Source organism: Macrotis lagotis, chromosome 4 (assembly GCF_037893015.1).
Source record: "Macrotis lagotis isolate mMagLag1 chromosome 4, bilby.v1.9.chrom.fasta, whole genome shotgun sequence".
Taxonomy (NCBI): Eukaryota; Metazoa; Chordata; class Mammalia; order Peramelemorphia; family Peramelidae; genus Macrotis; species Macrotis lagotis.
Genome location: NC_133661.1, coordinates 23121275 through 23135071, shown reverse-complemented (window position 1 = coordinate 23135071; position 13797 = coordinate 23121275). Strand labels below are relative to the sequence as shown.

The 13797-nt window shown below is 38.3% G+C and overlaps 1 protein-coding gene across 2 annotated transcripts in view; it reads right to left on the bottom strand.

The window, feature by feature from the left end:
• Window positions 1–13797, bottom strand: part of ARID5B (AT-rich interaction domain 5B) — a 206354-nt gene that overhangs the window by 100975 nt on the left and 91582 nt on the right. The window contains exon 1 of one of the 2 annotated variants that reach the window (XM_074232335.1): window positions 1–13797. This exon is cut by the window's left edge and continues 47359 nt beyond it. The exons of the other annotated variant lie outside the window; for it this stretch is intronic. The gene's annotated coding sequence lies outside the window, so the exon portion shown is untranslated. 2 annotated transcript variants of the gene reach the window in all.

Sequence of the window (13797 nt, the reverse complement as noted above, 5' to 3'; positions counted from 1 at the left end):
ACTCTGGTTGATTACCTACTACATGCAAGGCCCTGGGTTAGCCCAGAATTATCATAATTTCATGTTTTCACAAGAATTATGTTATTAGAATAAATTGTTCTAAATCATAATAACATGACTATCTCCATAGACAAAACCAAAGTAATCCTGGGCCTGCCCAAGGTACATCCTCTACCTTAATCTGTATTTTTTAAAAAATTTATTTATTGGGGGTGGGAGGAGGGGAGCAAGATCAGGGGAAAAATTGTAAAACTCAAAATAAATAAAATCTTTTAAAAAATGTATTTATTTAAGGCAATGAGGTTAAATGACTTGCCCGTGGTCACATGGCTAGGTGATTATTAAATGTCTGAGACCAGATTTGAACTCAGGTCCTCCTGACTCCAGGGCTGGCACTCTATTACTGCACCACCTAGCTGCCCCCACTTAATCTGTATCTTTAACATTTTCTTCACCACGTCCTTAAGTTTAGACAATCAACAAAATGACAGTTAAAAGTTCTAGCATTTGTGTATATCCATAGTGAAAACACTCACATTGAAAACTTAAATGAGTAGCTCTTGATTCAAGTTGGCTCCATCCCACCCTCAAGCAAAGACACACGTAGAATGGAGAAGGCAGAAGGAAAATGGGTAACAGAAGTGGCCATCATCCAATGCCTTTCTGACATTCCCATATGCTAGGTGAGAAAGCTCAAGGAGGAAAAAAAAAAGCTAGAATTGCAAGAGGGATTTGTTGTAGTTGAAAGAACACCTGAATAGTCTTTAGAAGATCTGGTCATCAGAAGACTTTGGCTAAGTTACTTGACTTCTTCCTTAGTGTTCTCATCTGTCAGCTGGATTAATCATCAAGTTGGTTCTGGTGCCTTGAAGTGGATGAAATGTGGAATAAAGTAGATAATCTGGCAAAAGCACTTGGTTAATAAAGGGCTGGAAGTGAAGGTAGGGATTATTATGATCATAAAATCAATGGAAGGCCCTGAATGTGAACTCATGTGGATACCAATATGGTAGGGGAGCCACATTTCTTCCTATCCATGGTATTTTTTGTTTATTTTTAGTTTGGGGTCTTCCCATCTTGCCTAGGGTGGAAGTGCCCAATTCCAGTATTGAATGGCACAAAAGCTAAACAATCTTCTGCATTTTTTGGATCTAGGCCAGTTCATTCCTCCTTCAGCAGTCTGGGGTCCTCTACTCCCAAGAAGCCAGATTCAATATGGATACAAGATAGTCTTTGGCTCCCTCAGAACCAGTCTCTACCTCCCCAAAAGCAGAGATTATAGATATTCACACTCAGCCTGCTTGAGTCCAGAGAACTCTCAGCACTCCTCTGCTTTCATCCTATTTCTCCTCTTTAACTTTTGCTAAGAACCATGTAAAACTGAATAGATTGTATTGCCCAGTGCCACCATCTACGCAAACACAAGAACTAAACTCTACCAATGAATACCAATGCCTCAGTGGTTTTGCTTTGAAAGTTCAATTTCTGATGCTTTTTTCATCCACTGGTTAAACTATCTGATTTCGTCTAAGTTCTGGTGGTACCTAGCCTGGACCTGGAGAGGGATAAATGATGAAGTCAATCATCTTTCCTTGGCCAAAAGTCATTTCTGGGATGGAAAACTACTTGTTCTTGCCAAGAAGTAATCCCGGTTGAGTAAAGGGACCACCGTGCATCCTTTGAGTCTATAGGACTCATATATCCGTAGAAGGCTAGTATGGGAAGGGCCCTGTGAAATGACCTGGACCAATCCCTTCATTTTACATGAAGCTTAGAGAAAAGGGAAAAATTTGGTCAAGGTCAAACAACTAGAAAGTGGCACTCACTCCTTCTGCTATATCAAAGTATTTCCTTTAGAAGGCGGAGGATCAATCGTTCTTTATAAGCCTCACTTAAAATTTGATTGACTGACTGATTTGGTCTTATCCAGTCTAAGGTTACTAAATCCAAACTCCCTGAATATCCAGTGGACTAAAAACAACCTACCCTCAAGTTTAGTTGACGTGATTTGACCCCTAAAAAGTATTGTCAATTAAGAAGTGAATGATGACTCAATGCCATCAATGTCTTCTAACAACCATATTGCAAGGACTTATTTTTGAAATAGAATTCCAAAACCTATAGAGAAAGAAGTTCAAGGAAGGTTCAGTCCAACTTGTATGGCACTCCCCCTACTCAGAAAGAACTTAGTTCTGGGTTGGATTTGTCCAGCATCTTGGCCATCTTCCTTATCACTCTTAGAGATTTCTTATTACAAAGAAACAGGGTTTCCTTGAGTAAGATATTTCCATTTCTACAAGAATCAGTTCAACAGGAACTAAGACAACATACTCCCCAACTAGAACAGAACAAAAATTTATTTCAAGAAAACATTTATTAATTGGCTACACTGTGACAGGCACAATAAAAGGAAATAAAAGATAATAGCACCAGAACATGCTGGAAGGAACCCCAAGGTCAACCATTTCAATGCTAGTTGGATTTTATCTTGCTAAGATGTAGAGTATTATATACATTTTCTCTACATATCTAAAAGAAAGGCTGACTTTTGAGAGTTTGGTAGGAGATTTACCCCATGCCTGGTTCAATTGCTGGTTAATTGGTGTTTACTATAAATGTTGAGTTTATAATAATGATAGTAAATTTAATAAAAGAATAATTAAGTCAGCAGGGAAACAGCTAAAATATAAAGTCTCTACTAAAGGGGTTCTAAACTCGAGGGAAGAAAGGAAGATGGAGAAGCAAAAAAATTGATGAGAAAATCTTTGAAACCCTCCAGAGCTCTTTTCAAAAACATGGGATGATTGTGACGGTTAATTCATACTTCGAGGAGATGATCCCAGCTGACTCTGATCCCTCACCTTCTACCCCAGGTGGCCTCTTTTTACTCTCTGTATCCCCAAAGGGCAGCCATCACATTTAAGAAGGGGCAAAACCTGGCTATTTTTTCCCCCAGAGCTCACAACCTTACATTCTGCCAGTTGATGAAAGTCCCTTGACCCTCTTAGAAAAGTTAGGTGGCTCCATCTTAGCAGCTTGTGGTCTTCACATGGACTTACATTTAGCCTTTGAAGGGATAAGGAACCTTATTCTGGAGAAAACTTCAGTGTGGCTCTTCATTAACATAGGATGAGGTTGGAAGACATTCTTGCTATCATCTCAAATGCCACTTTCTTCAAGAGAAACTATCCTGGTACCCCCAGTTGCTAATAACTTTCTCTTTCTGATTATCTTCAAGTATTCTGTCCATAATGATTTATATGTTATCTTTCCTAGCTTCTTGAGGGCAGAAACTGTGTTTTACCTTTCTTTGAATCCTAAACATTTAGCATAGTGTCAGATATATAATTATTAATTAAAAAATGATTGTTTTCTGATTGGTTTACATCACTTGGAGAAACTAGAGATGTTTAGTTCTGAAGGAAAAAAGACTTAGTGAGGACATAACAGGCCTCTTCAAATAGGTGAAATGTTTGTTTCTAGCAGTTTCCATTTGGCCCTGAAGACTCAGAACAATAGGTTTGCAGTTGTACAGGGGTAGAAAAGGAGACTCTTTCTGATAATTAGAACTAGCCTACAGAGGAATGAAACCAGGAGAGATGAGCTCAAACTTCACTGGAGGGCATCAAACAAAGATTGGGACAGAACTCTTCTTTCCCTTATGTCACCGATGGGCATATGATAAAGGTTTGATCATTCATTGAGAGTAGGAAGTGTTTTTGCTGTTATTTGTGGCATGACTACTGTTGATATCGTACCTATTCTAATCCCTCTCCTCGCAAGAGAAGCTGAAAGGCCAGAATTGGAATGGATTGAAGAATTCCCAGCAGGAGGATTTTGTGTCCATGACCAAAGCGAGCATGAAGCCCAGCTGATGGGATCAAGGGCAATGCCAGCTAGCAGTGAGATTTCCTGAACAAGCAACACAGTCTTTTTTCATGCCAAGAACTTGGCTACTTGGCCTCCTTTGAAAACCCATTACCAAATCATGGCAAGAGAAATTTAATTTAAAAAAAGGAAATGATTTATATGTTACAGGAATATAAATGTGACAGAAGCAGGAAAGCTTGCATACATTTCAGTTTTTGAAATTAGACCTATAATTTTTTCATTTAAAAAAAAGATGCCAAGTTGGGCATGCCAATGCCTTCTAAGCAGAAAATTGTAGCAAGGTATAGAAAGAAAACATTGTCAGCCACCCACTCCAAGTCACACCAAATTTATGGAAGACCTGGGTGCCTCCTATTTTCCTTCATGGAGTTATACGTGTTTTCAGTATTTTAAATGCTAAGTAGAAAGCATTACACATCTTTCTTTGTAGTTAGCCCTCAATCACAGTTCATCTATCTTGAGATTGAGAATCCTTATAATAATAATTTCTTTTGTAATTTCTGAATTTCTTCCACAGTCAGTACAAACCACGGGCCGCCACATTCTCCACCAAATTCTAACCTCTGGACTATTCCTGGATGACTTAATAACATACTACCCAATATACATTGAGTTCTTTGGGTACTCTGTATTCTAAAATCTCTGCCAAAATAGAGACATTTTCTGGCTTTGTTGGCCCTCATATGTTATTAAAACCAAGGCAATGTATGTTCATCCATGGGAATTCATTATTTTTCCCTTAAAGAAACTACCTGACTTTGAAGATAGTGATTGCATCTGTATGGATATAAGAGGAAAAGTTAGCCATATTTGGCTTTATAGGACATGGGTTCTCATTCTCACCCTGCCTTTTATTACCTGGGTGAGTGTGTGTGTGGGTAAGTCATTCTTTCCACGTTCCATTTTACTCATTGGTAAAATGCAGGTTTGGATTAGACAATCTCTAATTTAAAACCTTTGAAACCCCAACTCTTAGAAGTACTATGATCTCTAATATTCTTTCCACTCCTAAATCTACCATGCTACAACTTTATCTCTGAATCCATAAGAGTGTTTCAGATGAATCTAGGATCTTTCAGACAGCACCTAATGGAAATGCTATGAACCCTATTGAATAAAACTGAGTTGCTCCTCAAAAGGACAAAGAGATGTGCAGCTACCACCAATGGGGGCTCATTTCTGGAAATGACTAAAAAACGTTTAGATAAGCTTTCCTCCCTATAGTCCAGGGTACAAAATTTAACCTTAGGAAAAAGTTAAGGATGAATTTTAGTATGAGAGTGAGTTTAGTATAAGAGTTTATCAAAGGGCTTTTAAAATACTGGATATTCTTTCTCCATCATATAACGTCCCCCAGTCTTAATAATTCTGTATGTTAATTTTTCAAAGAATCAGTTTCTTCCTGTGTGCTTTTTTATTGATAAAAATGTCCAATTCACTCAGCAGAAGACTATGTTGATCTTCCTAATGTAATGGGATATAACTTTCCTATTTTTCTAGATGAAATGTTTGATGAAAGATTAGCCAATATAGTTACAAATCCCTTCTTCTGAGGTGAACAAGAGTTTATTATACCCAAGAGTCCAGAAAGCTTTTTTAATAAGTCATTGGGTCCACTCTGCTGTTAAAAAGTAGCTTGAAACTATTTTAAAATGTTCCTTTGTTTAAAAAAAATACAGGGGGGAAAAAATCCACTCACCCGACTTCTCTCCATGCCATGTCTATGTATGGAATGGAATAATTTACGACAGCAACAACAAAATTCTCTCCATTAGCCTTTACTGGATGTGGTATGTTTTTACCTGTATAAACCTTTGTCCTGATATCCTGTCTTCTAAGTCTCTGCCAAATAGGGCATTTTCTGGTTTTCTTGGCCAAAGCATGTTCTTAAAACCAAGACAATAAATCACAATTATATATAAGAGAGAAGCATCTGACTGTCTCTTACAGCCAGGTTTCTCAATTAAGCTTAGTTGGCCATACTGCCTGGTGAAAATCATAAGTCCCCTATTTTCTCCACTCATCTCTTTGGGTATCATATCCAAAAGATAGCTTGAAGTGAAACATGCATAGTAACGGGGGCTTGTGTTGACTCTGTGTCCACAAACATCCATTTCTAGGACTTCAAAGAAAAACCAGTCCTGTGTTGGCCTGGTTCTTTTTTGTAACCAGTCTATAACACGCAAGAAAAATTTCTTTACTGCTTATCTTTAATTAAAGATAATTTTGAGGGTTTTTATTATCTGAGAGATCAATAAGATATCAACTGGTATGGGCACACTAGCTGCATTCTTGTGAAAAGGGGCCAGGAGTTCGTGATCAAAGAAATCTCCAGAGACCATGAAAACCTACAGAGGCCAAAAAAGTACAATTGCTTATAAATCTTCCATGTCTTTAACAAAATATTCACCTTTCCTTCATTTCTGGCAAAAATAAAGAATACCTGGAACAAGAACTAGGGGAGGCTGGACCCCACCCTAAAGTTTTTCTTTTCACAAACATTCAAGGTTTCCTTTCTTCCTTTTTTGTCTCAATGAGTATTTTCTCCCAAAAGGAAAGTAAAAAAAGGAGAAGAATAAAATCTACATCCTTGAAGTGGATTAGAAAAAGTGGGGGCAGCTAGGTGGTGCAGTGCATAGAGCACCAGCCCTGGAGTCAGGAGGCCCTGGGTTCAAATCCAGCCTCAGACACTTAATAAAGACCTAGCTGTGTGACCTTGGGCAAGCCACTTAACCCCATTTGCCTTGCAAAAACCTAAAAAAAAAAAAAAGGTGGGGAAAATCATGTCCCCCAATCCCCCATCCTCAATGAATATTTTGCTAACAAGTGGAAAAGTTCATAGATCTGAGATTCATTCAATGGCTAACGATAGTTGCCTTGGCAGAATCTACCTTATAGGGCTTTGGGTGAATTTATGTGCATGTATACATAAATCCTGAATTACAATGCCCCTTCCCTGAAGATCAATGCTTACAACATGGACACACTGACTAATGAATGGAAATAGGTTACTTTCTATAAAACTCAAACTTTTTTAAGGTGGAAAATCTTTGCTTTGGCTTAATCCTAGTCTTGGTTAGAAATGTAAGTCTGACATGACAAGTGATCTAGGAGGCAAAGACTGGACCTGGAGTCAGGAAAACACAAGTTTGAACCCTACCTTACACACTTACTGGATATATGTCTCTGAGAAAGTCTTTAATTATCTCAGCCTGAGGTGCCTCATCTGAAAAATGGGGATCAAAATAACATCTACTTTACAGGGGAAATATGGGGGATCAAATAAAATGCAATTTACTACTACTACTACACTGCTGCTGCTGCCACTTTCACCACCACCACCATCACCAACACCACCACACTAGTGCCATCACCATCACCACCACCATCACTACCACTGCCACTACCACCACCACCATCACCACACTAGTGCCATCACCATCACCACCACTACCACCACCACCATCACCATCACCACCACACTAGTGCCATCACCATCACCACCACCATCACTACCACTGCCACTACCACCACCACCATCACCACACTAGTGCCATCACCATCACCACCACTACCACCACCATCACCACCAACACCACCACTACCACCATCACTACTACTACTACTACTACTACTACTACTACTACTACTACTAATTTTAGGATGAAACTTCCTATGCATCTTTTCAACTGAGAAAGACCAAGGAGTTCAAAACTAATTACATCTTGTTCCCTTTCTAGGCATTTCTAAGAAATGGTCTTAGTACCATTTTTGTAAGTTGAGTTCTCTGTTAGATCTCAGTGACAGATGCCATACCTTAGAGAAAATTATTCTACTGTACTCCCTCCCTTACTTGAGACTGAACTGTGATCACTTACCCAAGTGAAATCAATCTACACATTATTAAGGTTAAACGCCATGCATTACAAGGGGTACTTTTTTTTTTTTAGGTTTTTGCAGGGCAATGGGGTTAAGTGGCTTGCCCAAGGCCACACAGCTAGGTCATTATTAAGTGTCTAAGTCTGAATTTGAACTCAGGTCCTCCTGACTCCAGGGTCAGTGCTCTATCTACTGTGCCACCTAGCCGCCCCTGAAGAAATTTTCTTTATTATTTTTTTTTTTAGGTTTTTACAAGGCAATGGGGTTAAGTGGCTTGCCCAAGGTCACACAGCTAGGCATTTATTAAGTGTCTGAGGCCGGATTTGAACTCAGGTACTTCTGACTCAGGGCCAGTGCTCTATCAGCTGTGCCACCAGCCATCCCTACAAGGGGTACATTTTAATGTTCTATTAGAAAAAAAAAGAGATAAAAGGTTTTTTTGGGGTGGGGGCATTTCCCTCTGCCACACATGTACTGAACACAATATAAATGACAGGTTCATTTCATAAGGGGAAAATCAAAATGAAGGAAATGGCTAAACACTTGGGGGAGGGGGGTGGCAGAGAGGAGAGTTCCATTCTCTGAAATTTTGCTAGGATGATTCACATATAAATTCAGTTGTAGAAGCTAAGGATTGTGAACTGGGTTATAATTTTTGTAAAAATATTATCTTAAAGGAGGGGATTTTAACTTTTTTGGATTTTTTTTTTTTGCTTAATTGTTTTTACCTTGGTCATCTCTGGTGAAACCTACAGACCCCTTCTCTAGATATTTGTAAGTGAATAAAATAAATTAGATAAGATTGGAAAGGAAAGCAATAATATTGAAATATAGTTATCAGTTTTTCTAAAAGCTCCCAAACCCCTAACTTAATAATTCTTGCCTTTAGTCTTCACTTTTGCCAATTGTTATACGATCTCATTTCCTAATCACAAATTCATCATAACCACTCTTTTTATTTTTTTGGCAGGCGGAAGAAGAGGTGACCTATTTCCTTAGTGTTAAGATAAGCCAATTCTCCATGCTAAGTGAACACATGACTTTTAAGAGTAGAGTAGTTGAGAAGACCAAGGAATACAATCAATATCCAGATGTGGAGTCTTTTCAATCACCTTTTAATAATCTCCCCCAATTTCGACTTTAGACCCCAGTTTTTGAATCTGTACAAAGCTGTAACTAAAGAATGAACCTGAATAAAATGGAGTCAAGAAAGCAGATGGTCTACTATCAAAACCCTTCAAGCCTAAAATAACCTTTCCAAAGGAAGGAGGACAGTTAATTAAAACCAAGCTATATTTACTCGATTCTGAATATCTCAACGTAAATAAAAATCTCAATGGTGCTCCTTTGAACTAAACCACAGTATTTCATTGATCCTCTTTTTCCATTAAAAATTTCTAATCAAATTTTTCATTAAATAGCTTCAGAAAAATCCATGGAGTTTTGCAATAAATAACCACAGATCTAAATGAATCACATTTACTATCCAATGAAATTCCTTCATTTTGTAGAACGCTCCGTAAAAGGGGGATATTCTCGGACAGATACATTGCATCTACCCATGAGATCCTGGTTCCTGGATTAAATAAAAGTGACCTGGTTTCTGAAGACATAGGACCAATGAGGCATGAACCTCATCCTCATCTAGGGTAGCTAGGTTTGGGAAGGGAAAGAAAATCCCATCCAGAAACCATAGATGGTACTTTTCACCATGCTTCTCCAATTCATAAGTCTATCCCTACTGTTAAAAGAGGAACCAGGTAAGAGATGGCAATTTGTCACTATTCATAGTGACTATATATCTTAGGGATGATAGGTAGCTATAGCGTTGTCCTGAAAAAACAAAATATGCCAGAAAAAAACTGGCAAAAGCAGCCATGATGAGTTAACAGAAATATGAGAAGGAGGTATGGTGAAGAGTGTTGAATTTGCAGTCCAAGACCTGGGCTTAACTCCTGTTCAGAGGCAATTGTTGCAAACAACCTCATTACCTCCATGATCTTGGGCAAATCAAGGAATCGCCAAAAACCTACACTTCCCCAATCTGTAAAAAGTCAAGACTAAAGTCAACAAGAGTCAAAGGTCCTTTCCAGTTCGCTATCTCTCAGGACTTTGAGAACAGGAGACCAAAAGTAGACCAGTGGGTCCTAAGCCTGGTTTTACTGTGAACTAACCTATCATAGGAACTTTCTGAGCTTCAGTTTCCTTCTTTCTAAAATGAGTATAACACTCCTATTCTTCTCTATTGTTCTTTTAAAAAATAACAAATGAGATAAAGTATGTGAAAGCAATTGGCAGAGTACAAAGCTCTGTAAATGTTATGCACCAAGAAGTGAAGCTATTTTAAGGAATGTAGGAAAATACATATTTATAGGATATATATTACAGAGTTTTATGTATCATATGGAACATTATATATTTTAATTTAATGGCTAAAATATAAAATAATTTTATATCTTAAGTAAATATAGCTGGGTGTGGGCAAATATTAACAATGTAATCCTAGCTACTGAGGCTGGTGGGTAAAGGATCTCAGGAATTCTGAACCGCGGGCTGTGATGTATTTGTACAAAGTCCATCAATTGATACAGTGGGCCCCAAGATGAGGTAGTCTGCTGGGATGCCAAAGCGGGAATAAACTGGCCCGGCTCAGAACTGGGGCAGGACAAAACACCTATGTCAATCTATACCTATGGGTTTGTGAGTAGCCCCTGCCCTTCCAGTCATATGAAATGCGGAGACCTACTCTTTAAAAAAAAAAATCTATCTATCTACACATAAATATATTGTATATTTATATAATACATCATATGGTATTCAAATATAATATATTCAAATATATAAATAACACATAAATGTGTTTATAACATAATATTATTATATAAAATAATAAACACACATGTATATACATTTTCCCCCTAATAAACTTTTACTTTGGTTCATTTTCCATGACCAATTCCTGTCCTGCCATAAATCCTTCTATGACCCTTCTGGCTTCCATTCTAACTCTATTTCTCCCTCCTCCTAACTCCCAAGGCACCATTTGTCTGTATTGTTCATTTGATGCTTAATTATATATGTCTCTGTATGCACATTGTCAATTAGCCTTGGGGTGTGTGTGTGTGTGTGTGTGAGAGAGAGAGAGAGAGAGAGAGAGAGAGAGAGAGAGAGAGAGAGAGAGAGAGAGAGAGAGAGAGAGAGAGAGAGAGAGAGAGAGAGAGAGAGAGAGAGAGAGAGAAGGGGGGGGAGACAGAGACAGAGACAGAGACAAGAGATGGAGAACAGAGAGGTTTTGTCTTCCCAATTAGACTAAGCTACTCAGAGGCAAGGAACTACTCTCCCCCACAACTGTTTGATTCATAGCAAGGGTTGAGGAAATATAGGCTGATTAAATAAACATTTGTTAGAATTAGAAAAACCGACAGAGTCCTTACAATGGACAACAGGGAGATACTCTATGAACCCTTCTGCATTAAATATGTCAAAGGTATAGCCACTCAGAGTGCCTACTCTTTGCTATCAGGTATCCTATTCATCCACCTGGTGATATGGCTAATAAAATTTGATTTTCACAGCACAGGAAAACTGTTACCTAAATTACATCTGACCAATTACTGAAGCAACCAGACGTGCGGTACAGAATAGATATACTGTGCAACAAATTCATCTGTGAAGCCCCTGGCACTTGGGGTAATCAAACAGAAGTGTTTCAGTCATCTGGCAGTGTTTAATATTAGTAACATTTGTTTAATGCTAGTCACTAATTAAATTTATGTCCTTCTACCAACTGCTAGTTGTGGGGAGAAATCCTAGCCATACATTTTAACCAGCTCCTTCAGCCTGTGGCTCCTTGGCACAACCAGATGATTTAAAAGTATACTCTTTGGAAACTTAATATGCATTCCTTGGGGGGGGACAGGTAATATCAAAGTTTCCAAAATTAAAAATTGGATTGAAAAAAAAATTCCTTGATTTGACTAGTTTGTCTCATAGCACACTATTGGGAATTTCAAAGGCATTCCATTCCAGAAACATCTACCGCCCTAATTATTATGGCCAGATATCCCAGAAGCAATTTAAAGGTACCTTCAATAAAAAAAAAAAACAACTTAGCATTGCAAAAGTCAGCTGCCACTTTAAGAGGCCAAGGAAGAAAAACAATATTAAAGTAAGCAATGTCACTGGGAGATTCAGGAAATCATAGCTTTTACAAGTCAGATGCAAAAGTTTGGAAGAAAGACTGAAGATGGATTTAGTAACTGGAACAGCCATCTTGATCACAGTTGAGTTGTTAAATTCTCAAATTACAGAAGAATCTTCATGGTAAGAGCTTTGAAACTCAATGACTAATAACGCTTAAATTAGCCCCAAAGGTTAAAACCTTTTTTTTTTCATTGCATTACATTGTGAAATTCTAATTTCAAATGCTCTTAAACAAGAGGGAAGGAATTCTTTCAGTTTTATTTTGTGTCAGTAAATGAGAGGCCTCAGTAGAGTGGCAGGGAGTGGAGAGGGTGGTTTGAAGGGGCCAAATAAGGGAAGCTCAGAGTAGGGCTAAAAAGGACACACACACACACACACACACACACACAAACAAGGACACATTTTTATCTAGCTGAATAAAAATTTATTTCAAAGACATTCCAGAAACATTGACTGCCCTAATTATTATGGCCAGATATATTTGTACTAAAATATTCACACATATTTGCTTTATATACTGGGGAAGGGAGTAGGGAGGTGAAAAAGTCTTTTTTCCTCATAAGTATTAGCCCCTCTTTTTTAAGGACTGGTAAAGATTTTCTAGCTTTATAGATTCCATAGCTGAAATGATATCAAATAACTCAGTTTCAGGTTTTTCATGGTTTTAGGACCCACTGAATGATGACAATGGCTCTTCCTTCTCTTCTCTTGACTTCCACTCTATGCCAATATTCTTCCCCAAGGAAGGGCTACTGGGGTGGGGGTGGGGGAGCTTGAGGAAGCCTCTCCATGGGCACTACCAGAATGAACCATACTAAAACCAGAAGCCCATCAGAGAGAACAAAGTCAAAGAGATCAGGTCACAGGATGGTGAACAATTTAGAACCCTACTATGTTTTGAGTATATAGGATAGGTGTCTGTGTGTGTGTGTGTGTGTGTGTGTGTGTGTGTGTGTGTGTGTGTATGTGAAAAACACAACATAATCTTGATAAAATTAAAAAGCACTAGAAATTTTTCGTCAAATTCAAATTGAGTCCAATTTTTAGAAATGAGAAGTTTAGAAATTTAGGTCAAATTTTTATTCAAATTCCAAAAGAATTTGAGTCCAAAATCCTACCTTTGATACTTAATACTTATGTGACCTTGACTAAACTGATTACCCACCTCCAGACCTGAGTCATTAAATGGAGGGAGACTGGGGAGGGGGGTAGACTCAATGGTCTCAAAGATTCCTTCTGACTCAAAACTCAAAACTCTGAAACATCAATTCTATCTGAATCCTGATAATAATATACCCCAACTGCTTCATGTTTGTTGAGTGACTTGTTAAGGGAAAAAACCAGTGCACCATGGAGACCAACCCCAAATGCCTGTTGATCTACAATGGGTCCAGTAAATAATGCTGTACCACAGGTACAGGTGAATAACCATTTAGTAAAACCAATACCCAAGCAACTCAAGTTCAATGTAATAGGAAGCTTTATATTTTGGAGTTCTTTCCCAAAGTCCAATTTCAAGGTCTAACAAGCAGCTTAATGTTGTATATGTTCAACAACTTGTCTGTAGATTCAAAATAATAACCCCATTGCCAATGGTAGACAGGTTGAGAGAGAAAGAGACTCAACATGGTTAAGAACCCATAGCCGCTGTGTGGCCTTGGGCAAGCCACTTAACCCCGTTTGCCTGGCAAAAACCTAAAAAGAAAAAAGAAAAAAAAAAGAACCCATAGCCAACCATCACTGGCCACACCACGGGGTGGAAACATCAGCTAGATGAAAATGAACATTGTTTAAGCAAAAACAGTGGGAAACAAAAAGAGAGAG